Source organism: Theropithecus gelada, chromosome 20 (assembly GCF_003255815.1).
Source record: "Theropithecus gelada isolate Dixy chromosome 20, Tgel_1.0, whole genome shotgun sequence".
NCBI lineage: Eukaryota > Metazoa > Chordata > Mammalia > Primates > Cercopithecidae > Theropithecus > Theropithecus gelada.
In genome coordinates, this window is record NC_037688.1 from 62178804 (window position 1) to 62205811 (window position 27008).

The following is a 27008-nucleotide window of genomic DNA, read 5'->3' on the forward strand; positions in this document are numbered from 1 at the left end:
CCCGCGTAGATTTCTGAATCACATGATGCAATAAACCCCGCCTTTTGGGGGGCAGGGGTAAGGGCTATTTAGCTAGTTACAGGTAGGTTTTCTGTCACATGCAATATGAAAAGCCCCAAACCAGCCAGGCATGGTGGCTCACTCCTGTAATCTCAACACTTTGGAAGGCCAAGGCAGGCAGATCACCTGAGGTCGGGAGTTCGAGACCAGCCTGGCCAACATGGTGAAACCCCGTCTCTACTAAAAATACAAAAATTAGCAGGGCGTGGTGGCGTGTGCCTGTAATCCCAGCTCCTCGGGAAGCTGAGGTGGGAGAATTGTTTGAAGCCGGAGGCAGAGTCTGCAGTGAGCCAAGATCGTGCCACTGTACTCCAGTCTGGGCAACAGAGTGAGACTGTGTCTAAACCCAGCCAGGCTTTGGGCCACTGTATATTATTTATATATAATTTTAAAAATACTTTAAACACCTTTTTCTTACTAGGGCCACTGTATATGATCATATAGGTGGGGTACTGCTCAACTCTAGTGAACAACCTTTGCAACTGTGCGTGGGCAGCCCTACTTCCCACCCCTAGAGGCAACCACTTCCAACTATTCTCAGTGTTACCTTTATCTCTCTCTCTCTTTTTTTTTTTTTTTTTTGAGACGGAGTCTCGCTCTGTAGCCCAGGCTGGAGTGCAGTGGCCGGATCTCAGCTCACTGCAAGCTCCGCCTCCCGGGTTCACGCCATTCTCCTGCCTCAGCCTCCCGAGTAGCTGGGACTACAGGCGCCCGCCACCTCGCCCGGCTAGTTTTTTGTATTTCTTAGTAGAGACGGGGTTTCACCGTGTTAGCCAGGATGGTCTCGATCTCCTGACCTCGTGATCCACCCATCTCGGCCTCCCAAAGTGCTGGGATTACAGGCTTGAGCCACCGCGCCCGGCCAACTCTCTCTTATATATATATGTGTGTGTGTGTGTGTGTGTGTGTGTATATATATATATATATATATATATATATATATATATATAAAACTAAATAATATGCTTCTCCGATTCTTTTTTTTTTGGAAACAGGGTCTCACTCTGTCACCCAGGCTGGAGTCTAGTGGTGCAATCTTGGCTCACTGCAACCTGTTTCCCAGGCTCAAGTGATCCTCCCACATAAGCCGCCAGAGTAGCTGGGACCACAGGCACGCGTCACCATACCCAGCTAATTTTTGTATATTTTTGTTGAGATGGGATTTCACCATGTTGCCCAGCTGGTCTCAAACTCCTGGACTCAAGGGATCCACTCATCTTGGCCTCCCAAACTGCGGGGATTACAGGCATGAGCCACCGCACCCGGCCCTGATTATTTCTTAATTTATCTGTTTTGATTCTATCTTCTGATTTCCAGGTATGATAAATGAGACTTTAGCTCTACTTCCCCTCCCCACCCTATCCCTACACTGGTAGGTCTTCTTCTAGTTCCGTTATTTATGTATTACAGACGGGGTCTTGCTCTGTTGCCTAGGCTGGTCTCGAGCCCCTGGTCTCAAGTGATCCTCCCGCCTCAACCTCCCAAAGTGTTGAGATTACAGGCTGAGTCACAGTGCCCAGCCGTCTGCTTCCTTTACATACCATGCCAAGAACACTGTCTTATTCCACAAACTAGAAGAAGCTGAGTTTCTCACAGTTTAGCACAAATTCAGAGAAGGGACGGTGTGGCTTTCGTGCTGTGAATGTGTGATAAGAAAGCAGAAGAGTGGCCGGGCGCAGAGGCTCACACCTGTAATCCCAACATTTTGGGAGGCCGAGGCGGGCAGATCACGAGATCAGCAGATTGAGACCATGCTGGCTAACATAGTGAAACCCCGTCTCTACTAAAAATACAAAAAATTAGCCAGGCGTAGTGGCAGGCGCCTGTAGTCCCAGCTACTTGAGAGGCTGAGGCAGGAGAATGGTGTGAACCTGGGAGGTGGAGCTTGCGGTGAGCCAAGATCGCGCCACTGCACTCCAGCCTGGCTAACAGAGCAAGATTCCGTCTCAAAAAAAAAAAAAAAAAGCAGAAGAGCTTCTTATCTGCTTATCAACCTCAAAAAGGCATAATTTCTATGGAAATAAGAAAGACAAATAATGCATGTGAAAGACTGACTGCACACCAGGTGCTACACTGGACTCTCCTTTAATAATGACAGGAGCTGCTAGGTCCAGAAGTGACAGTCTATCCCTGAAAAGGCAACCTTAAGGGAGCGGAACTGCACAGCGCTAGGCTGTTGAGGGCTGCACCTGGCTTGTTCTGAAGATATTTTAAACCCTAGTTAGAGTCCCCAGTTTCCTTCAAACAAGAAACAAAAACCAAAGCCCAATACAGTGGCTAACAGCTTGTGCTCTACAGCCGCATGGCCAGGGTTTGAATCCTGGGTCCCACCATTAGGAGCTGGGACCCTGTTCTAGACAACAGACTTGTCAGGCAGGCTGTGACATCCTAAGTTCTGCACTGCTGTCTCCATCCCTCCCCCCATACCTTGTATTGCCTTCAGTGCACAGGTGCTCAACATGAACTCAGATACCTTTCTGTTTAGTGTTTCTTTTGTTTTGAGACGGAGTCTCGCTCTGTTACCCAGGCTGGAGTGCAGTGGTGCGATCTCGGCTCACTGCAACCTCTGCCTCCCGGGTTCAAGTGATTCTCCTGCCTCAGCCTCCTGAGTAGCTGGGATTACAGCCACCCGCCACCATGCCTGGCTAATTTTTGTATTTTTAGTAGAGACGGGGTTTCACCATGTTGGTCAGGCTGGTCTTGAACTCCTGACCTCAAGTGATCCGCCTGCCTCAGCATCCCAAAGTGCTGGGATTACAGGCATGAGCCACTGCACCTGGCTGCTCAGTGTTTATTTACTGGGGTGCAGCATTAGGAGTGATTAAGTCAAGCATCATGCTAAGAGTTCACATCAGTGTCTTATTAATGTCTGCACCCCTAGCATATAGTGGGTGCTCATAAACATTTATTTAAACTATTGAGAGAAATAGTACACTTCACATCAGAATGAAAGAACCAATTTACAGAATCAAGCCCATCCATCCCTTCCTCCCTGCCATCTCAGCTTCCCAAGTTTCCAAGTCTAAGAATCAATCTCCAGGCACCACCAAATTCTCCTCACCTCCTTGCCCTCGTATCTATCTGCAGGTGCCTCTGAGGCAGAAGAATAGGGTCTGGAGGCAGGGAACCTGAGGCTGATTCAGGCTGACCTCCTAAAACTAAATCAAAAGGAAAATCTCAATTTTCCACGCCCAAGTAACAAAAGGAACAGAGGCTGCTCCCTTTGCAACCCCCAAATTTTCTGCGTGGCAGATGAAAACCTGAAATTATCTCTGATTGGTCCCTTCCCACAACCAATCAGGCTGGTGCTGGCCAAGTCTTCATTTGTATAGGAGTCTTCATTTGTAACTTCACTTCAGCCTCTGATTGGTGGCTCTCCACAACCTATCAGACTGATCCCAGGCCACTACTTCATTTACATAGGGTATACATCAAGTAACCAACGGGAAACCTCTAGAGGGTGTTTAAACCCCAGGCAGTTCTGTAAGCCACCTGCTCGAGCCCACTCCCACCCTGTGAAGTGTACTTTTGTTTTCCGTAAATATTTGCTTTCATTGCTTTATTCTTTCCTTCCTTTGTTCGTGTGTTTTGTCCAATTGTTTGCTTAAAACGCCAAGAACATGGACACCCTCCACCAGTAACACCTCTGCCTGGAATCCCTTTCCCACTCACTAGCAAAACCCTTTAATCTCTTCAAGACGCAGCTCAAATTTTGGCCTCCTCCAGAGAGCCTTTCTTGTTTGTCTCTTTTGGGTTTGTTGTATTATTGTTGTTGTTGTTGTTGTAGTTGTTGTCGTCGTTGAGAGAAAGGGAGTCTGGCTCTGTTGGCCAGGCTGCAGTGCAGTGGTGCAATCATAGCTCACTGCAGCCTCCAACTCCTGGGCTCAAGTGATCCTCCCACCTCAGCCTCCAGAGTACCTGGGACTACAGGTGCATACCACCCACATCTGGCTAAGTATGTTATTTTATTTTTGTAGAGATGAGCATCTCCCTACATTGCCCAGGCTGGTCTCTGGTCTCTTTTTTTTTTTTTTTTTTTTGAGACAGGGTCTCACTCTGTCACCCAGGCTGGAGTGCAGTGGTGCAATCATGGCTCACTGCAGCCTCAGTCTCCCAAGCTCAAGTGATCCTCTTGCCTCTGAACTCCTGGCCCCTAGCGATCCTCCTGCCTTGACCTCCCAAAATTGATTACATGCATGAGCTACTGCACCTGGCCTCCAGAAAGCCTTCCTTGGATAGTTGCCTCCTCTGTAAACAGGGGTCAGCTAAACAGTACCCCTGCAGCAGTTGCTCTGAGGATACAATGAGATTAGGCACATGGTGTCTGGGATAGACTTGACTCTCAAAAGTACTAGCTGCTGTTATGCCCCAATAATCCCCCAGTCTCCGGCTCCCTAAATCACTTCGCTCCCTACAAGCCCTCCATAAGCAAATTTCATTATACCCTGAGGCCAAACTGTCTATGTGGCAGGCAGAAAAATGGTCCCCCTAAGATGTCTACATCCTAATCCCTGGAACCTGTGAATATGTTACCTTATATGGCCAAAGGGACTTCGCAGATGTGATTAAGGATCTTAAGATGGGAGACAGTCGTGGATTATCCTGTGAGCCCAGTGTCATCACAAGGATCCTTATAAAAAGGAGGTAGAGAAGGCCAGGCGTGGTGGCTCACGCCTGTAATGCCAGCACTTTGAGAGGGCAAGGCGAGCGGATCACCAGGTCAGGAGATCAAAACCATCCTGGTTAACATGGTGAAACCCCGTCTCTACTAAGAATACAAAAAAAATTAGCCAGGCGTGGCAGCGTGCGCCTGTGGTCCCAGAACTCAGGAGGCTGAGGCAGGAGAAGGGCGTGAACCCGGGAGGCAGAGCTTGCAGTGAGCCGAGATCACTCCACTGTACTCCAGTCTGGGTGACAGAGCAAGACTCCGTCTCCAAAAAAGAAAAAGGAGGTAGAAGGGTCAGAGTTAGGAGGAAGAGATGTGACCAAAGACAGAAAGGTGTGAAGTTGCCACACTGCTGGCTTCAAAGATGGAGAGAGGGGCCAGGAGCCCAAGGAATGAGGACAGCTCCTAGAATCTGGACAAGACAAAGAAACCAATTTTCTCCTGGGGCCTCCAGAAGGAACACAACAATGCTGACTCCTAGATTTCAGAACTTCTGATCTCCAGGAACTATAAGATAATAAATTTGATGTTTTAAAGCCGCTAAGTAATTGCAGCAATTTGTTACAGCAGCAATCGGAAACAAAGTCCTGAACAGCGGCTCTCAACCTTGGGCAATTTTACTCCTTCAAGGGACATTTGGCAACATCTAGAGACATTTTTGGTTGTTGCAACTCTAGGGGGTGCAACTAGCATCTAGTGGATAGAGGCCAGGGATGCTGCTAAACATCCTAAAATAAATAGAACAGTACCCTACAATGAAGAAGATCTGGCCCCATGTCAGTGCTGAGGCTGAGAAACCCAGCTCTAGAATGAATCTGGTGGAATTTCTTTCTTTTGTTTTTTGAGATGGAGTCTCACTCTATCGCCCAGGTTGGAGCGCAGTGGCTAAATCTTGGCTCACTGCAACCTCCACCTCCCGGGTTCAAGTGATTCTTGTGCCTCAGCCTCCTGAGTAGCTGGGATTACAGGTGTGTGCCGGCTGATCTTGAACTCCTGACCTCAGGTGATCCGCCCATCTCAGCCTCCCAAAGTGCTGGGATTACAGGCGTAAGCCACCATGCCTGGGCTCTTTTTTTTCTTTTTTAAGAGACTGGGTGGGTGTCTTGCTCTCTCGTCCAGGCTGGAGTGCATTGGCATAATCATAGCTCACTGCATCCTCGAATTCCTGGGCTCAAGGGATCCTCCCGCCTCAGCCTCCCAAGTAGCTGGGACTACGGGCATGTGCCACCATGCCTGACTTATTTTAAAAAATTTTTGGAGAGATGGTGTCTTGCCGCTCCTGAGCTCAAGTGATCTTCTAGCCTCAGCCTCCCAAAGTGTTGGAATTACAGGTGTGAGCCACTGTGTCCGGCCTCTGGTATAATTTTAAGGAGCCCTCCCCAACCCTCTCTTCCCCTTTTCCCTTTAAAAACAAATCTCCCCACATACCATAAAGAGACAGACAAGGTCGGGTGCGGTAGCTCACGCCTGTAATCCCAGCACTTCGGGAGGCCGAGACGGGTGGATCACGAGGTCAGGAGTTTGAGATCTGACCAACATGGTGAAAACCCCACCTCTACTAAAACTAGCTGGGTGTGGTGGTGTGCACCTGTAATCCCAGCTACTTAGGAGGCCAAGGCAGAAGAATTGCTTGGACCTGGGAGGCGGAGGTTGCAGTGAGCCAAAATCGTGCCACTGTACTCCAGCCTGGGTGACAGAGCAAGACTCTGTCTCAAAAAAAGAAAAAAAAAAAGAGACAGAGAAATCAACTTAACCGACGTAAACAGCAACCTGCTGCAGAAGCCAGAGATACGTCATCATTTGCTCTGCTAAAGGCTCGTAAAAATATCATTGCAGTACACTGTGTTTTCTGCATATAAAACTGTCATCATGCAAGGGCTATTTTATTGTTTCAGGAATCTGAAAACTGCATTTCGGAATATGAAACACAAAATATCATAATTATAGCTTTGATTAGCAAAATGCACAAGGGAGCTTGAATTGTAATGTTTAACCACTTGCTGGGCACCCTCTGCGTGTCCACGGTACACTCTGTACTCCTGGTGGGTGAGCTCAGGGACACAGCACGTCTCACTTCTCATATGGACTCTGTGTGCCCAGCCCTCTCGGTGGCCAGACCACGTGAGTGTCTTGAACAAAAGGGACCGTGTCTTGTTCCTCTGCAGCTCCCAGCCCAAAGCACAATGCCTGGTACACACCATAAATGCACAAGTGCGTGCTGCATGAATGAACGAGTAAGTGAAGAAAAGCTGGCAGTTTCCTGCTGATATAATGGAGAAACAGAAGGACTTTTGTGTTGTGGCTGGGCACGGTGGTTGACCCCTGTAATCCCAGCACTTTGGGAGGCCGAGGCAGGTAGATCGCTTGAGGCGAGGAGTTCGAGACCAGCCTGAGCAACATGGCGAAACCCCATCTCTACCAAAAGTTAAAAAATTAGCCAGGCGTGGTGGCGCACGACCTGTATAGTCCCAGCTACTTGGGAGGCTGAAGCTCGAGAATCACTTGAACCAAGGAGGCAGAGGTTGCAGTGAGCCAAGACTGTGTCACTGCACTCTAGCCTGGGCAGCAGGGCAAGACTCTATCCCCCTGCCCCCAGACCTCCGCAAAAAAACAAAAAAACAAAAAAACTACTGTGTTGTAACCACATAGGGGTTACTTAGTCCAATGACATGGCTGAGGCTGTAGTGGGAAAGACTGGCTCATGGAGGATCTGAAAAGCACCAAAACCAGATCTAGCCAAACAAGGCCTTTGGGATGAATTCAGTTCCTGGCCCTGTCACAATCAGCTGAGGAATGCTGGGGAAATTACTTAACCTCTCTGAACCTCAGCTTCTTCATCTGTAAAATTCATTCACCCAACAGAGCAGAGCAAAGTGAGCAAGGTGGAGAAGAAGTGAGAGAGGGGACCTGAAAACCACAGTGGCACAGAGAGCTGGCTTTCCTCCAGGAATCCTTTCTCCCCTGCCAGGCCAGGGACTGCGTTTCCCAGCATCCCTTGCAGCTAGGTAAGGTCATGTGACTGCATTCTGGCCAGTGAAAAAGAGCACAAATAACTTGTACTATGTCTCAGCCCATCCAGCAACCCATTTTCCATACCCTGGTTGGCTTCCTCTCCACTGCCATCCTGCCCAGAACAGATTGGTAGCATTTCAGTATCACTTACAAAGCACTTGCTACATAACTCCTCTCAGCTCCCTAGAAGGCATGTGCTCCTTCCTCCTTGGGCTCTGAACATGCTATGCCTTCTGTCTGGTACACACCCCAGCCTGTCCTCCCTATCCATCCCCTGGCCAACTTGTCTGCTCATCCCTCAGGTCTCAGCTTAGATGCCATCTCCTCCAGGAAGCCTCCCCTGAACCCCAGGAGGTAGTTGCTCTTAGCTTCACTCTACAGATGAGAAAACTAAGGAACAGAGAGGTTATGTGAATTACCGCAAATCACATGACTAGAGTTGGGTTTGAAGCTGGTGTGGGCTGAATCCAGGGCTTTCAACGCAGTCATCACTTCCTTAACCAGCGCTTCTAAAAGTATGGGACCAGCTGCCGCAGCAGCCACTGCAGCAGCCTCACCTGGCAACTTGCTGGAAATGCAAATTCTCAAGCCTCACTACAGACCTACTAAATTAAACTCTGGGGATGGGTCCAGCAATCAAAGTGTAAGCAAGTCCTCCTGGGGATGCTGGTATGCACTAAAGTTAGAGGAACACTGGCCTAGGGCAATTTTCTTCAGTTTAGCCACCTACTTCCAAGTGCTTCCTCTGGCTTGCTAGTCCTTGCTAGATCTCGAAAGCTTCACAGCTGGAGAACAGAACGCCATCCACCCTCTGACTCTGCAGCCATTTGAAACGTTTCTCTTGGAGTCCCACAGCCCTGGGACTTTGGGGGTTGTGGGGGGGACTGTTATCTTCTGCTTTATCATCAGCATGTTAGTGACTCATTCCTTCCTTTGTGTGAAGCCTTCTTACATTTGGGCACGGCTCATGCCTGTGATCCTAACACTTTGGGAGGCCGAGGCAGAAGAATTGCTTGAGCCCAGAGTTCAAGCCCAGCTTGGGCAACAGAGTGAGACCCCATCTCTACACTAAAATTAAAAGTTAGCCAGGCATGGTGGTAGCTCATGTCTGTAGTCCCAGCTACTTGGGAGGCTGAGGCAGGAGGATCACTTGAGCCGAGGAATTCCAGGCTGCAGTGAGCTGTGACTGTGCCACTGCACCCCAGCCTGTGTGACAGAGCAAGACCCTGTCTCAAAACAACAACAAAAAAGAAGCCTCCTTGCTTGTGCTCATCAGCCTTGGCTGCAAGCATTTAATCCAGCAACACTTTAAGGCCCAGGCCGCCTTCATCCCAGGTGTAGACAAGGTCATCACTCTAACCACCTTCTAGGAGCCTTCTCAGTTCATTGGGGTAATGACCTGCAGCTTTTAGGTCAGCAGACCCAATCTTCCTCAACAAAAAACACTGTGATTCTTTTAAATTAGTTCAACCAGCTGCTATTACTTTGGCTATAGCCCTGATCATTCAGTTGTTCTGCTTCAGGTGTAAGAACTGGACCAGAAATAGTGAATCCTGGAGAATGAGCTTGAACAAGTCCAAGCTTCTGCTGTTCACCCTTGGCTTTCTTTGCACAGCTCCCAGAGTCCTGGCAACCAGACACCAACCCCGCCAAAGACGGAACGAGACTGCTTTGGGGACTCTCCCACACAAGATAACAACCCTAAAGACACCCTTCCCAGGCTTCCCGGGTGGGCGTGGTGGCTCACGCCTGTAATCCCAGCACTAGAAAGAGGCGGGTGGATCACGTGAGGTCAGGAGTTTGAGACCAGCCTGGCCAACACAGTGAAATCCCGTCTCTACTAAAAATACAAAAATCAGCTGGGCATGGTGGCATGCACCTGTAGTCCCAGCTCAGACTCAGGAGGCTGAGGCAGGAGAATCACCTGAACCTGGGAGGCAGAGGTTGTAGTGAGCTGAGATCGCACTACTGCACTCCAGCCTGGGTGACAAAGCAAGATTCCATCTCAAAAACAAAAAACAAAAAATGCTCCTTCTGGCTTGAGGCTCTGCCCTCCTCTAGGCCTTCAAAGTCCCCTTGACTTGTCCAACAAATGAGGAAAGAATGAGAGGTTTTTAGGGTCGAGGCTTGAAATGGACACACGTTTCATCAGCGAAAACTCAGCCTTGTGGCCCTACTGAATGGTCAGGGAGCCTGGGAAAATTCATCCAGGGAGCGCCCCAGGAGGATGAGAACACGGATACTGGTGACCCATAGCTTTCTCTGCCACATAATACAATAAAATGTTTTAAAAGCAAATCAGCAATTTTTTTTTAAAATTTTAAATAGAGACCGGGTTTCACCCTGTCAGCCAGGCTGGTCTTGAACTTCTGGGCTCAAGCAATCCTCCGGCCTCGGCCTCCCAGAGTGGCTGGGATTACAGGCAGGAGCCACTGCACCCAGCCAGTGATATCCTTAATCAGCCAAAAAGTACTGTACAGTTATAAAAAGCACAAGAAAAAAAAATGGTGGATTTTTTTTTTTTTTGAGACGGAGTCTCACTCTGTCGCCCAGGCTGGAGTGCAGTGGCCGGATCTCAGCCCACTGCAAGCTCCGCCTCCCGGGTTTACGCCATTCTCCTGCCTCAGCCTCCCGAGTAGCTGGGACTACAGGCGCCTGCCACCTTGCCCGGCTAGTTTTTTGTATTTTTTAGTAGAGACGGGGTTTCACCAGGTTAGCCAGGATGGTCTCGATCTCCTGACCTCATGATCCGCCCGTCTCGGCCTCCCAAAGTGCTGGGATTACAGGCTTGAGCCACCACGCCGGATCTTTCTTATTTTATTTTTTGAGACAGAGTCTCGCTTTGCTGCCCAGGCTGGAGTACAGTGGTGCCATCTCAGCTCACTGCAACCTATGCCTCCTGGGTTCAAACGATTCTCGATTCTCCTGCCTCAGCCTCCCGAGTAGCTGGGATTACAGGCTAATGCCTACACGCCCAGCTAATTTTTGTATTTTTAATAGAAATGGTGGCTCCCTATGTTGGCCAGGCTGGTCTCAAACTCCTGACCTCAAGTGATCCACCCGCCTCAGTCTCCCAAAGTACTGAGATTACAGGCCTGAGCCACCGCGCCCCTCGCCCAAAAAACCGGTAGCTCTTAAAATGTACACCAGTATGTGTAAACTGTGATCATCTCAGTTCTGACTTCTGGCCTCCCCATTCCCTGCAGAGGGTAAGAACTTCGGACCGAACCCACTTCTCTGAGAAACGGGGCTGAGAGGAGGGCAGACGCCAATCCCAGCCATGTTACACTGAAATTCATGTCGTTGAGAGGTTTTACTGTATTTGTTGAATTAATAGCTGAAAAAAGGAATGAACATCGGGTGCTGTGGAGGCCACAGAGAAGGAAGACACCTGCATACGCCATCTCTGAACTCTACCTTCCTTCCACCTGCCTCTTCCCAGCTCAGCTTAAACATCACCCTCTCCCCTTTACACACACAGTGGGCATTCTCAGCTCCCACCTGTTTGCTTTGTATTCCCATTTACTCCATCTCGCTTTTTAGAATCTGTTTATGTGACTGGTTTCCTCTGAGGGAGCTTCTGTGGGCCTGGGGATCACTCTGACCCTGGGTTTCCTCCTCGGTAAAAACATTAGGATAGACTAAGTGACTCAATTCCCTGCGACTTCACAGCCTGTCCAGGGCCCTCGACCATAGGGCCCTCGGCCATCAGATGTCTCCCGGGGCCACAGACTATCACACTGTGTGCCAGACACTGTTTCAAGCACCTGACATATACATACTCATCTACTTTTTCCAAGGACACCAAGTGGTAGATACTAATACTGTACCCATTTTACCGATGAGAAAACCGAGAGCCAGAGAGCACAAATGAGCTAGAATTCCAACCCAGGACTCCAGCCCTAGTGTTTCCTGCTTTCCTGGCTGAAGAAGCGCCCACCACCGAGGTCCCAGAGGTCGGGCTCCCTAGGACCGTTCCTCTGGGCAGATCTCACTTCCCCATGCGGCCCATCTGTCAACACTCAGGGAGCAGCTGGGCTGTTTCCCCGAAATCCCCCAGGCCGGGGGATCTAGGATCTAGGCCGGGGCTTACCCAGGAGGCCCCCACCCCTGCGCGGCCACCGGCTTATAAATGCCCAGCCCCTTGGCGCACAAGTCAGCGGCGCCTGCCAACAAGCGAACTCCCGCAGCCAACAATGCTGCAAGGGCGCGTCTACACAGTCCTGGAGGTTCCGGGAATTCGGGCTGACGCAGGCCTCTAGGTCAGGGGAAAGGGTGGGGGATGTGGCTCTGAGCCCTGCAGGGGACAGGAAGGCAGCGATACGCCCACCCTCCTAGGGGCCCCGAGGGCGTCTCGGGCAGAGGCCCCCAAACTATCTGTCACTTGCAGCCAGATCACCGCCCATTGCTTGCCAATTGCTTTCCATATCCACATCGCAGTTAATCCGCACAACTTCCCCATTTCACCAAAGCAAGCACTGAGCCCCAGAGAGTTTAACAACCAGAGGAGAAGCGCCCCCACACTCTCCTTCCTTGCCTTCTCCGGCCTCATTCCCAAGCCCAGACCCAGCACGCTCCAGACGCCTGCAGCGCCCGCTCCCAGCCCCCCACAGCCTTGGCGGCCGCCGTCCACACCTACCTCCCTCGGGCAGACAGGCGCGGCAGCCGCTGCTCACGGCCGCAAGGATCCAGAGGAGTTGGCAGAGGCTCGCGGCCCGGAGCTCCAGGGTGCAGGGCGGGCGGGCCCCCCGAGAGTGCCGGGGAGCGGAGAGCGGGGCGCGCTGGCTGGCGCTCCGGGCACGCAGCTGGGGCCACGCGGGGCAGATGGACCGATCCCGGGGCTCGGGGCCGCCGGAGTGATCCCAGGAAGGGCACGGGGGCCGCTAGGACGATCCCGGGATGAGAGAGGCGCGTGCCAGGGACTCGCGTGCAGGCTACAGCGAGCGGGACTCGGGTGGCTGCAGGGCCGGGAGTGCGGGCGCTCGATCCGGGCAGGAGGGGAGCTGAGGCTGGAGCTAGGGCTGGGCTAGGTTGAGCAGAAGCAGGCGGGCAGGGGCGGGGCTGGCCTGGCGGGCGCACGGCGTGGCGCTCACGTGGCCGCCCCCAGGTGGCCGTCACAGCGTCTGCAGCCGCCGAGCGGGCCTCCTGGCTCCGGCGCTGGCTCCTAGCCCCAGGTGCAATGGTTAGCGCTAAGTCCTGACTCCCCCTGCTGAGTACACAGCGTCTGGTTCTCCTGCTCAAGGCTGGCCTAGCATCCGGCAGCGAGGGAGCAATTCAAGGGAGTGACCAACTTCCGTCCTCTCCCGCCTCTCTCGCCAGCTCCTCGCTTAGTTCCTGTATTCCTGTCCTTTCCAAAATCACTAGTGATCCAAGCCCATCGATTGTTTGTATAGATCTCTGTACATAACCTTAAAATATGTTTTATCGGAAATACTTTATTTTCCTGATTTCTGCTTTGTAAAAACAGGCATGTATGACGATTGCAATTATTTGTGTAGTTTTGAAATTAGTATCTCCTCTAGTTATTCCTAACTCTTGACACAGGGCCTGGGTGGCACACAGATGCTTAATACCTGTGGCATGAGTGGTAGAGTGGATACGGTATAAAGAAGAAAACGAATTAAAACTAATAACTGCTGTGAACACTTTGATATTAGGTCCTTCTAGATACTTCGTTAGTGAAATTTTAGAAATTCCACACATTCTAGATATAAAAGTAGTAACAGTGAGTGACTTTTTTTTTTTTTTTTTTTTTTTTTTTGAGACGGAGTCTCGCTGTGCTCCCAGGCTGGAGTGCAGTGGCGTGATCTCGGCTCACTGCAAGCTCCGCCTCCCGGGTTCACGCCATTCTCCCGCCTCAGCCTCCCAAGTAGCTGAGACTACAGGCGCCCGCCACCACGCCCGGCTAGTTTTTTGTATTTTTTTAGTAGAGACGGGGTTTCACCATGTTAGCCAGGATAGTCTCGATCTCCTGACCTCGTGATCCACCCGCCTCGGCCTCCCAAAGTGCTGGGATTACAGGCTTGAGCCACCGCGCCCGGCCGTGAGTGACATTTATTGAGGGATTTTTCTAATTCCATCTTCCCAGCACTTTGGGAGGCCGGGGCCGACAGATCTCTTGAGGTCAGGAGTTCGAGACCAGCTTGGCCAACGTGGTGAAACCCCGTCTTTACTAAAAATACAAAAAAGTAGCCGGGTGCGCCTGTAGTCCCAGCTACTCTGGAGGCTGAGGCACGAGAATCGCTTGAACCCTGGAGGCAGAAGTTGCAGTGAGCCGAGATCGTGCCGTTGTACTCCAGCCTGGGTGAAAGAGTGAGACTCCGTCGCAAAAAGAACAAAAACAAACAAACAAAAATAATAAAAAAGAACAAAACTGAGACTTAAAGAGATAATAACATGCGCCAGGTGAGGCAGTTAGAAAAGGCAGAGCCAGCACTAAAATCCAGACTTCTCTGATTTCAAAGTTAAGGCTCTTCAAAGAACTTTTTTCCTTATTTATAAATCCCCAAGAGAGTAAACTCCAGCTTTTGGCAAAAGACAAAATTGCACCTAGAATTCTGATCCTGGGGCGGTCAGGCAGGAAGGTAAGATCAAAGATGCTGAACTAGTCTGTCCAAGCCCAAAGCAAGATTGAAAAAAAAAAAAGACGCTACTGCTTAAAGCTCTATGGCCCTTGGGCAAGTTATTTTACTTCTCTGAGCCTCTGTCATTTTTGCCTGCCCAGCAGGAGTGTCCTGCTTTGCATTAGCGTCTTGGTTAGTCTTCAGGGAACCAGTTCACCCTATTCTCAATTCAGGAAAATAGCCCTCCCCACTCCCCTGGCTCCAAAAATGGACACGTGGCCAGAGCTGGCCAATTAGCATATTTCATCCCTTCTGCCCCATTTATTGGTTCAGGGATGAGCACAGTGATCCAAGTTAGGCCAATGAAATACTAATCTGGGCCTTTTATAGTAACCATAAAAAAAAAAAAAATCTCTCTTTTCCAGGGAGTTGTTGAGCAGATAGGATGTAATAGTGGAGTTTCTGAGCATTCATTCTTATGGCAAATATTTATTAAGCTCCTATTGTGTGCCAAATACGGTGCTAAGAATTGGGGGAAATGCTTACCTTCAAGGAGATGTCTACTGCAGTAAAATAAAATTACTCAAAGCCGGGCAAGGTGGCTCACACATGTAATGTCAGAGCTTTGGGAGGCCAAGGCAGGAGGATCAATGGGGTCAGGAGTTCAAAACCAGCCTCAGCAACATAGCGAGACCCCTGTCTTTAAAATAAAACACTAAAAAAAAAAAAAAAAAAAAAAAAAAAAAAAAAAAAACCCAGGTGTGGCAGTGTGTGCCTGTAGTCCCAGATACTCAGGAGGCTGAGGCAGGAGGATCCCTTGGGCCCAATAGTTTGAAACTGCAGTGAGCTATGATCATGCCACTGTACTTCAGTCTGGGCAACAGAGTGAGACCCTGTCTCTAAAAATTAAATAAATAAATGAAAAAGGCCAGGCGCAGTGGCTCATGCCAGTAATCACAGTACTTTGGGAGGCTGAGGCTGGCGGATTGCTGGAGCTCAGGAATTCGAGACCAGCCTGGGCAGAATAGTGAAGAATCATCTTTATAAAAAATACAAAAATGAGTCGGATGTGGTGGCTTGCCTCTATGGTCCCAGCTACTCAGGAGGCTGAGGTGGGAAGAACGCTTGGACCTGGGAGGCAGAGGTTGCAGTGAGCCAAGATCCCGCCTCTACACTCTAGCCTGAGGGACAAAGTAAGACCTTGTCTCGAAAAACAAAAACCAACCACAAACAAAAAAGAAAGTGAAAAGACAACCAGAGAATGGGGAAAAAAAAATTTGCAAATCATATCTGATAAGGGATTTGCAGCTAGAATATATAAAGAACTGTTACAACTCAATAATAAAAAGATAAATACCCCAATTTAAAAATGGGCCAAAGATTGGAATAGATATTTCTCCAAAGATATACAAATGACCAATAAGGACATGAAAAGGTGCTCAAAGTCATTAGCCACTAAGAAAATGCAAGGCCAGGCACTGTGGCTCATGCCCGTGATCCTAGCACTTTGGGAGGCCGAGGTGGGATGATTGTTTGAGCCCAAGCGCTCCAGATCAGCAAAAGCAACATAACAAGACCCTCATCTCTACAAAAAAATAGAAAAACTAGCCAGGTTCAGTGGTGTGTGCCTGTAGTCCCAGCTACTCGACAGGCTGAGGTGGGAGGATTGCTTGAGCCCAGGAACTGGAGGCTGCAGTGAGCTATGACTGCACCACTGCACTCCAGCGTGGGTGACCAAAGAAAGCAAATCAAAACACACCCACTACCCACTAGCATGACTATAATCAAAATCTCAGATAATAGCAAGTGTTGGCAAGGATGTAGTGAAACTAGAACTCTCATACACTGCTGGTGGGAATGGCAAGCAGTTTGGCAATTCTTAAAAAAATTAAACATGAAGTTACCATATAACCCAGCAATTCAAATCCTAGCAGAAATGAAAACACATGTCCACACAAAAACTTACACACGAATGTTCATAGGAATATTATTCATAATAGGCAAAACGTGAAAACAATCTAAACGACTGAGGAATGCATAATTAAAATGCAGTAGGCCAGGCCGGGCGCGGTGGCTCAAGCCTGTAATCCCAGCACTTTGGGAGGCCGAGACGGGCGGATCACGAGGTCAGGAGATCGAGACCATCCTGGCTAACACGGTGAAACCCCATCTCTACTAAAAATTACAAAAAAAAACTAGCCGGGCGAGGTGGCGGGTGCCTGTAGTCCCAGCTACTCGGGAGGCTGAGGCAGGAGAATGGCATGAACCCGGGAGGCGGAGCTTGCAGTGAGCTGAGATCCGGCCACTGCACTCCAGCCTGGGCGACAGAGCAAGACTCCGTCTCAAAAAAAAAAAAAAAAAAAAAAAATGCAGTAGGCCAGGTGGTGGCTTATGCCTATAATCCCAGCACTTTGAGGGGCCAAGGCGGGCGGATCACTTGAGGCCAGGCTGATCTCGAACTCCTGGCGACAACATGGTGAAACTCCATCTCTACTAAAAATATGAAAATTAGCCAGGTGTGGTGGCGTGTGTCTGAAATCCCAGCTACTCGGAAGGTCACACCACTGCACTCCAGCCTGGGTGACAGAGAGACTCCATCTCAAAAAGAAAAAAAAAAAAAAAAAAGAGTGTGTGAATTATATCAGCAATTATAACAGCAATAAAGCTGTCACAAAAAAAAAAAAGAAAAGAAAAGACAGACTCATGGTGTTATGGTGTTTCTACCTCACCATGGTGATAGAGCCCCGGCTCTTACAGTCACAGTCACGTGGCTGTTCCCAACTGCAACAAGACAGGTGTAATCCTCCCATCGGCTCAGGGCGGGACTGAAGAGCTGCACTGGCTGTAGGCACCATAGGAAGGCTCTGGTTTCCAAAGTGTTAACTGCCCAAATTCCCTGCGCACAGTGGGCTTGGGTTGTGTGTTTCACCTCCTAGGCTCAGAGGTCCTGGGCCTACTGGATATGAGAAATGCCCAACACAGAGCCATCTGGATGGCTCACCTGTAGCTACAGAAAGACTTGAGGAAGTGAGAAGACACCACTCTTCTTGTATTTATTAAATTAAATTAATTTGTGTATTTGTTTTGAGACAGAGTCTTGCTCTGTCACCCAGGCTGGAGTGCAGTGGCGCGATCTCGGTTCACTGCAACCTCCGTCTCCCAGGTTCAAGCAATTCTCCTGCCTCAGCCTCCCAAGTAGCTGGGATTACAGACACCTGCCACCACACCCAGCTAATTTTTTGTATTTTTAGTAGAGACGGGGTTTCACCATGTTGGCCAGGCTGGTCTCAAACTCCTGCCTCAGGTAATCTACCTGGCTCGGCCTCCCAAAATGCTGGGGATTATAGGCCTGAGCCACCACACTCAGCTCCCACTCTTCTTGTAGATAGCATGTTCCTCTCTTACCCTGTGCAAAGCCAATCCCAGGATGAGGGTGGGACACATCAGGGCTTCGAGTTTTCTTTCACCTGTATATTTGCACAGGAAAAGATCTGAAAGGATACATTCAAACTGGTCCTCCCTCTCTCCCTCCCTCCCTCCTTCCTTCCTTCCTTCCTTTCTTTCTTTCTTAAGATGGAGTTTCACTCTTGTTGCCCAGGCTGGAGTGCAGTGGTGCGGTCTCAGCTCACTGCAACCTCCGCCTCCAGGGTTCAAACAATTCTCCTGCCTCAGCCTCCCAAGTAGCTGAGATTACAGGCATCTGCCACTATGCCCGGCTAATTTTTGTATTGTAGTAGAGATGGCAGTTTCACCATGTTGGTCAGGCTGGTCTCGAACTCCTGACCTCAACTGATCAACTGCCTTAGCCTCCCAAAGTGCTAGGATTACAGGTGTGAGCCACCGTGCTCAGCTTTTTTTCTTTTTCTTTTCTTTTTTTTTTTTTTTTGAGACAGTCTGACTCTGTCATCCAGGCTGGAGGTCAGTGGCATGATCTCGGCTCACTGTACCCTCCGCCTCCTGGATTCAAGCGATTCTCCTGCCTCAGCCTCCTAAGAAGCCAGAACTACAAGTGGATACCACCATGCCCAACTAATTTTTGTAGTTTTAATAGAGATGGGGTTTTGCCATGTTGGCCAGTCTGGTCTGGAACTCCTGACCTCAGTGGCCTCAGGTGATCCGCCGGCCTCAGCCTCCCAAAGTGTTGGGATCACAGGTGTGAGCCACTGCACCCAGCCCAAACTGGTACTCTTCACAGTGGTTACTTCTGAGCTATGGTATTCGGTTGTGAAGAAGGGCTGTGGTGAGGGAAAGAATTTCCCTTTTAACTTTATGCCTGTGATTTGACTTTTTTCTTTTTCTTTTTTTATCTTATTCTTTTGATTGAACATTTTAAAAAATGTACAACAAGCATGCCTTACATTACAATTTTTTTTTCTTTTTGTTGAGACAGAGCCTTGCTCTGTCGCCCAGGCTGGAGTGTAGTGGTGCAATTTACCTCACTGCAACCTCTGCCTCCCGGGTTCAAGCAATTCTTCTGCCTTAGCCTTCCGAGTAGCTGGGACTACAGGTACCTGCCACCACTCCTGGCTAATGTTTGTATTTTTAGTAGAGACAGGGTTTTACCTTGTTGTTCAGCCTGGTCTCGAACTCCTGACCTCAGGTAATCCACCTGCCGCGGCCTCCCAAAGTGCTGGGACTATACGCGTGAGCCACCGTGCCCGGCCTACATCACAAATTTTAAAAAGACAAAACCCGGCTTCCCTTACCAAAGTATGGACAGAGTTTAACTGGGTGGAGAAATGAAGGGATTTTTTTTTTCTCATTTGTGCTTTTCCTTTCTTCGCTTGAGTTTCAACAAGGAAAATGGGTTACTTTTGCAAAAGTTATTTTTAAATGTCACATAGAAAAATAAAAAATAAAAAACCAAACATAGCCCAGCTGCTCTGGTGCCTGTGGCCTTCCCACCCTTGCCTGGCTGTGGCTGGGCTTTGCATGGGCTTTGCATATGAGCTGCCCTGGCAGCGTCACCCTTGAAGGCATGAATCACCAGAGACGCCTTGTCAGCAGGACTGTGGGAGGCCAGCAGGGCGACGGGCCTGGAGAAATGCAGGGTGGAGCAGAGGAACTGGCGGCCTTGCCTTCAACACTGGATTTTATTTTATTTTATTTTTTAAAGACTTTGTGCCCAGGCTGGAGTGCAGTGGCGTGATCTCTGCTCACCGCAACCTCTGCCTTCTGGGTTCAAGCGATTCTCCTGCCTCAGGCTCCTGAGTAGCTGGGATCACAGGAGCGTGCCACCACGCCCGGCTAATTTGTGTATTTGTAGTGGAGACGGAGTTTCATCATGTTAACCAGGCTGGTCTCGAACTCCTGACCTCAGGTGATCCACCCGCCTGGGCCTCCCAAAGTGCTGGGATTATAGGCATGAACCACCGGGTGGCGCTCCACTAGATTTTCATTCTGTTAGAGAAGCAACTCCAGCACAAGGGTTCTGAGCAGCTCCAGAAACCCCTCCCTGAGCCCGCAAGGCCTGTTTTTTGCCTAATAAGGTCTAGTAGGTGCAGGACAGGTGTTGACTTGCATAAAATGATCAGAAACAGAGTTAGGGGACGTGATGCTGTTGGCAGATGGTCCACTGCCCGAAGATGCTTTGAGCAATCGTAGGGGAATTTACCTAAAGGGGACGCTGCTTCCTTCTTGTGATCACAGAGGGCAAGTCACAAGTCACAAAACAACTTTTGCAAAAGTAACGAGTGTTCCTTGCTGAAACTCAAGTCCAGACAAAAGTTCTCTGAGACCTTATGCTGGGCAGCTCCTGCCGAAAGCATCTGTCTCTGACTCTTAGGTTCACGTGGCAAGATGGAGTGGACTTAACCAAGAATGCAAAACTATTTTTTGCAAGGAATATTCCTGCTGCCAACACTGTTCTAGGTCCTGAGCATACAGCAGTGGATGAACAAGACACCATCACTTGCCCTCCTGGAGTTGACCTCCTAGCAGGGCCCAGTATCATCCTGGGAGAGAACCCCTACTTGAAGCAGGGGGTTTGGAGAGATGTACGTGGAGTACCACCAAGTGGCCAGTGCCTGGATAAGAACCCTTGTGGTGGCCAGGCCGCGGTGGCTCACTCCTGTAATCCTAGCACTTTGGGAGGCTGAGGCGGGGGGGCGTCACCTGAGGTCAAGGAGTTTGAGACCAGCCTGGCCAACATGGCAAAACCCCATCTCTACTAAAAATACAAAAAACAAAAACAATTAGCTGGGCTTGGTGACGGGTGCTTGGAATATCAGCTACTCAGGAGGCTGAGGCAGGAGAATCCCTTGAACCTGGGAGGCGGAGGTTGCAGTGAGCCAAGATCGTGCCATCGCACTCCAGCCTGGGCCACAAGATCGAAACTCTGTCTTAAAAAAACAAAACAAGACAAAACAAAAACCAAAAAGAACCCTTGTGGTGAGAACCCTCAAGATACCAGGAGAGAACAAAGTCATCACTGTCACCCTTCTCACATGTGCCAGAGATTCATCTAAATGCTTGGCACGTGTTCAGACACAAGATCTCTCTCTGTCACCCAGGCTAGAGTGCAGTGGTATGATCAGAGCTCACCGTAGCCTCAAACTCCTGGCCTCAAGCGATCCTCCCACCTCAGCTTCCCAAAGGGATGGCATTACTGGCATGAGCCACCATGCCTGCCCGAATTACCACATTTAATCTGTATTGAGTTTATTCTCTGATACGACCAGAGCAGTACCTGACACATCATAGGTGCTCATGAAACATTTGGAGAATGAATGAGTTTAATCCTCACAGCAAATCCTGTGTGGTAGATACTATCAGTATCACTCCATTACAGGGATGAGCAACTGAGGCCCAGAGAGAAGCGACTTTTCCAAGATCACACAGCTCATGGGAGTTCAGACTGTTTCATTCCCAAGCCCATGGGTTTACCCATTCGATTAGTTGCTTATTGCTGCTGTAACAAAACACAAATTTAGTGGCTTAAAGCAACACAGATTTATAGTGGTACTGTTCTGGAAGTCAGAAATGCTAAAATCAAGACACCTTGTGTTCCCTTTTTGGTGCCTCTAGGGGAGAATTAATTTCCTTACCTTTTGCAGTCTCTAGAGACTGCCAACATTCCTTGGCTCCTGGCTACATCACTGGGACCTCTGGTTCATCCTCATACCTCCTCGAATTCCTGCCTCTTTCTTTTTCTTTTTTGAGATGGAATCTTGCTCTATCGCCCAGGTTGGAGTGCGGTTGTGCGATCTCAGCTCACTGCAACCTCGGCCTCTCGGGTTCAGGTGCTTCTCCTGCTTCAGCCTCCCAAATACTTGGGTTTACAGGCACATGCCACCATGCCGGGCTAATTTTTTGTATTTTTAATAGAGACGAGGTTTCACCATGTTGGCCAGGCTGGTCTAGAACTCCTGACCTCCAGTGATTTGCCCGCCTCGACCTCCCAAAGTGCTGGGATTACAAGCATGAGACATTGTGCCTGGCCACCTGTCTCTTTCTTATAAGGACTCTTGTGATTACATTGGGACCACCTGGATAATCCAGGTTCCTCTCCCCATCAGAAGATCCTTAATTTAATCACAACTGCAAAAGTCCCTTTTGCCACGGAAGGTAACATATTTACAGGTTCGAGTGTGGACATCTTTAGGGGGTCATTATACAGACTACCACACCCACTTACTAGACTGTCTTTACAACCATGGATTTTTGTTTGCCATTTTCCTTACACGTGCAAGGAAATAGAAAACCGTATGTGATTGTGAAATTAGGAAAATACAGACTGAAAAGATGGGAAACTCCTGAAAGAGAAGGAAGGGGGAATAGAACTTGGGGACATCAAAGGAGACTTGAATTTTATCTAGAGTATTCATTTTAATTTTAAATTTAATTTTAAAAATTTGAGGTCAGGCGCGGTGGCTCACATCTGTAATCGTAGCACTTTGGGAGACCGAGGCCGGCGAATCACCTGAAGTCAGGAGTTCAAGACCAGCCTGACCAATATGATGAAACTCCCGTCTCTACTAAAAATGCAAAAATTAGCCGGGCGTGGTGGCATGCACCTGTAATCCCAGCTACCTGGGAGGCTGAGACAGGAGACTCGCTTGAAACTGGAGGCGGAGGTTGCAGTGAGCCAAGATTGCGCCATTGCACTCCAGCCTGGGCAACAAAAGCAAAACTCAGTCTCAAAAAAAAAAAAAAAAAAAAAATTGAAGCTAATATGCAAAATGTTAGTAATAATTCGAGATGATGGGCAATGGAATTTTGCTAGGTTGTACTCTACATTTATTGCTTTTTTTTTTTTTCCCTAAAAACACTAAAATCCTCTGCACGTACGAACAAGGGTCTTGGGAGGCTGGGGAATGTCGGCTGGCTGGGACACCCGAGGCTAGTTACTTAGCATCTCTATTTTTCTCCTCTGTAAAATGGGTCGCACAGCTTATGAAAGCTTAATAGTTTGATATGGAAGGAGCCCACACCTGCAAAGAATCTGTAACAACGTTCAATGGTTTTCCCCGCTGAACTCTTGATTCTTACATCGCGAGGGCAAAGGCTAGGCCATGAGGCCACGCAGGGCTACAGAGGCGCCTTGAGCAGGACAGAGCGTCCGCAGGTTGGGGACCCAGCTTGATTCGGTGCAAACTGGGGCTCCACGCAAGACCCCGGCCCACCCGGGACGAAGCGGCAGCGCGGGAGCGCCCCTGCGTGGCTGAAGACAGGATCACGCCCAAGGAAAACTCAAACCCAAACACAAATGTGAGGATTTAATATTAAAAATATTGATGTTTGATAATTAGGCCCTCTTCATTTTAATAGTGCATTCCTAGTGTGTTTACTATTGCTGAGCACGAGAGCACTGTGACTCCAACGCTCCCTGAGCAACGCAGGAGACGCCGGTTCCATATTAAGCATGCGCAGATTTTGAGGGCGGGGGCGCCTGCGTCATCACCCTAATATATTCTGCTTAGAGAGACCTGCTAACGGGAGGTAGCGTGGCCGAGTGGTCTAAGGCGCTGGATTTAGGCTCCAGTCATTTCGATGGCGTGGGTTCGAATCCCACCGCTGCCACACCCCGGAGGGTATCACTTTTTTTTTCTTTTTTGGCCAACCATCTCTTTATGTAGTCCTCTATGTAGTCCTTTTCCAACCTCTCTTCCTTTTTTCTCCTTTCTGATGTCTTTAAGCTTTAGATTGCTTATAATGGATTTTTTTTTTTAGTGGAAGGGAGAAGGGAAAAGGCAGAAACTGCAGTGCAGGCTCTTTCACTCTCTAGCCCAATACAAACCTCTCTTTCACCTGCCCATCCAGCTCCCTCAAAACAAAACAAAAAAAAACAAAACACGGCTCTCCATTTCCAGGCGAAAGCGTCCGAGCTAGCTTGAAAAGTTCCCAACAGCCTGTCTGGGTCTTCCCATGGTTAGTTGCGGGTGGTTGTAATCATGACCTGAGTTAGGGAGTGGGCGGGGGGGGTCCCTTTCTGGCCTGCTCCATGTACTTTAAAGGGCTCCAGGGACCCCATAAACCTCTCTTGCCAGGTGACCCTGGAGTAGTAGGGGTCTGGCCCTACGTGGGGGTGCCAACCTTGAGGTCTCTGCTTCGTTGATTCACCTCTTACTTGGTTTTCAGGCTTGATTTAGGGGTCCTCATTTATAAACAGTTGTTGAACTGTTTATGAAGGGCCTACTATGTGCCAGAAACCGTGCTTGTCCTGAGGCTATGGTGGTGTACAAGGCAGACATGTTTTCGAACCCATCGAATTTGCAGACATTGTCATTGTAATTAATCACACGTGGGAGAAGTGTTAGGCAGTACAGCATGCTAACCTGGCCCCTGAGAAGCAACGAAGTGACATTTAGCAGGGGCCTGAAATTGAGATTAGCCAAGTGAAGGCGCGGGGTCGGGGGTGGGGGGGGGCGGGGTGGGGAAGCGGGGGGAGGATTTCCAAGAAGAGGGAACTCCTAAAGGATGAGAGTCTGCTAGGGCTGAGACACTGTGAAGGCAATTGAGGGCAGCTGCACAGAGAGTGGAGGTGGAGTATTGGCAACAGGTGAGGCTGAAGAGATAGGCAAAGAGGACCATGAATGCCGAGTTAGAGCTTTGAACTTGGTCCCTTCCCAAGGGCAATGGGAAACCATGAAAGGCTTTTGAGCTAGAGAGTGGCATGTTTCAATTTGGAATTTGAAAGTTCACCGGTTGGGCATGGTGGCTCACACCTGTAATTCCAACACTTTGGGAGGCCGAGGCCAGAGGTTAGGAGTTCAAGACCAGCCTAGCCAACACGGTGAAACCCCGTCTCTAGTAAAAATATAAAATTTAGCTGGGCGTGGTGGTGCGTGCCTGTAATTCCAGCTACTTGGGCGGCTGAGACAGGAGAATTGCTTGAACCCGGGAGGCAAAGGTTGCAGTGACCCGAGATCATGCCACTGCACTCCAGCCTGGCCGATAGAGTGAAACTCTGTCTCAAAAAAGAAAAAAAAAAAAAAAAAAAAGAAAAGAAAAGAAAAGAAAGTTCCCACTGGCAGCAGGGACAGGAGGTCCCATTCAATGCCTATTGCAATTGTCTAGGAGAAAGGACAGTGGCTTGTGCCACAATAGTGGCCGGGTGCGGGACAGAAGGAGTGAGTCAGGGAGACATTTTAGAGACAGAGTTGACATAATCCACTGATGAGCATGTCGAGAAGAAGAGGATCATGTCAAAAGTGATGCCCAGGATTTGGGCTTGGGTCATTCGATGGCTGATTGTGCTTCTCCTCTCCCTCGGAGGGAACATGGGATAAATGGAAAGCAGGTTTGTGGGAGATGATGACTTCAGTTTGATTTTCATTGAGTTGGAGATTCTTGTGGGATATGGGGTTGAGTAGGAGGTTGGACATAGATTTCTGGAGGTCAAGAGGCACTCCAAGGAAATGATACAGATTTGGGAGGTATTAGAGACTGAGGCCATGGGAAGGGATGAACTCACCCAGAAAGAGCCCACAGAGGGAGAAGAGGGAACAAGACAAAGTGCCAAGAGACATCATCTTAAAGGGAGGGCAGTGGAAGAAAAGCCAGTGAAAGAGATGTGAAAGAGACGGGAAAGGCCAGTCATATATGTGGAAAACAGGTGTGGTCTTATAGAGACCAAGAAGAGTGGATCAAGAAGGAGGGGGCGGTCAACTATGTTGAACACAGCTAAGAAGATTGGCAAAATAAAGACTGAAAAATATCTATTACGATTTATGGACAAGATCATTGATGATCTTAAAGTCATTTTGGAATGGGTTGAGGAGAAGAAATGGAAACATAAGTATGGTCAATTCATCACAAAATTTGATTTTGAAGAGGAGGAGCAAAAGGAAGAGTTGTGGGAGGGGAAATGGGGGAATCAGGGGAGGATTTTTTTATTTGTTTTTTTTAAGATGGGGTCTTGCCCTGTTGTCCAGGCTGGAGTGTAGTGCTGCAATCATAGCTTACTGCAGACTCAAACTCCTGGATTCAAGTGATTCTCCTGCCTCAGCCTCCTGGGTGCTACCACATCTGGCTAATTAATTAATTAATTATTATTGTTTTTTTGGGGGGTAGATGCAGGGTTCTCACCATATCACCCAGGGTGGTTTTGAACTCCCGACCTCAAGCAATCCTCCAGTCTTAGCCTCCCAAAATGTTGGGATTACAGGTGTGAGCCACTGCGCCCTGCTGGGAAGATATTTTCAAGATGAGAGAGACTTGAGGATTGTTTAGATGCCTGGCATTGGGTTTACAATGGGGAATAGCTTTAGCACCCATAATGGAAAGCTTATGAGTTTTGTCTTGATGGTCCCTTCAAATCAACTATGTTACCTTGGGCTGCCCACTGTGACAACTCTGTTTCCTGCATTAGTGATGCTTCTCCTTAGTGTCTCCAAGTAAGCTAGAACCTCCTACTTGCCCTTTCAGAACCTCACGGCTAGTGGTCTGGGCAGTCTCAAAAATTCTTACAGTGATTCAGTTTTTCTGTTGGGTGGGGATGCCACCTCCTTTTCCATTGGATAAAGAGGCTTGAAAGGAAAAAAGCTTTCTTGACATAGCGATCCATGTTGTCCCCATGCCCAGAGTTTAGACATCCTTCTTCCAGAGTGTTAAGGAATAGATGAGTTGGAGAAATCCAGAAAACAAATAAATTGATTCTTGGCTTTTGGGTTTTCAAAAGCTGAGGTTTGGCACTAGTCAAAAGATCTAGAAAATAATGTGAGCAGTGTGACACTGTTTTTCCTGCTCGAAGAATAGATTTCCCATGATTAGCAGGGAGAAGAAAGAGAGGAAGGAAGTGAGTTTGGATGTAAGCATGTTATCGAGAGGAAAGGAAGCCCCAGGACTGCCAGCTTCAAATGGTCCGAGGTTTGTGGCTCTGAGAGAATGAGACCAATCCAGAGTTCAACCACAAGCCTTGGCATGGCCAGGGTGTAGAAAAATAGAAGTTACCACGTGTTGTGTTTAGGCCAGTGGGGGCTTAGGCGGTGCTCCTCCAAATTCCCCCAGCTGTAGAACAGAAACCCCCACCCTCCTCTGCTCTTTGGAATGAGACAAAGCCCCAGTTTCCGTCATCTATAAAATGAGAATAATAAATCCTATTTAAGAGTGGCTGTAAGAATTAAATAAGATCATATAGATGAAAGCCCTTTCACACTGTCAAGCATTAAACAGACATAAAGGATTATTATTGATCTTTCAAAAATTATATACACACCTACAATTCAGCCTAGCAGAGAGCAGCATACAGTTTTTTTTTTTTTTTT

General features: G+C 48.8%; 1 protein-coding gene and 1 non-coding gene across 2 annotated transcripts in view; one reads left to right on the forward strand and one right to left on the reverse strand.

Moving 5' to 3' along the window:
• EEF2K (eukaryotic elongation factor 2 kinase) overlaps nt 1-12932 on the reverse strand; it is an 85088-nt gene extending 72156 nt beyond the window's left edge. The window contains exon 1 of the mRNA XM_025371195.1: nt 12378-12932. The gene's annotated coding sequence lies outside the window, so the exon portion shown is untranslated. The remainder of the gene's footprint in view (nt 1-12377) is intronic.
• A 10308-nt stretch (nt 12933-23240) lies between these two features.
• TRNAL-UAG lies at nt 23241-23322 on the forward strand. The gene has a single exon. It is a non-coding gene; the product is annotated as a tRNA-Leu (tRNA).
• The last annotated feature ends 3686 nt before the right edge of the window (nt 23323-27008 follow it).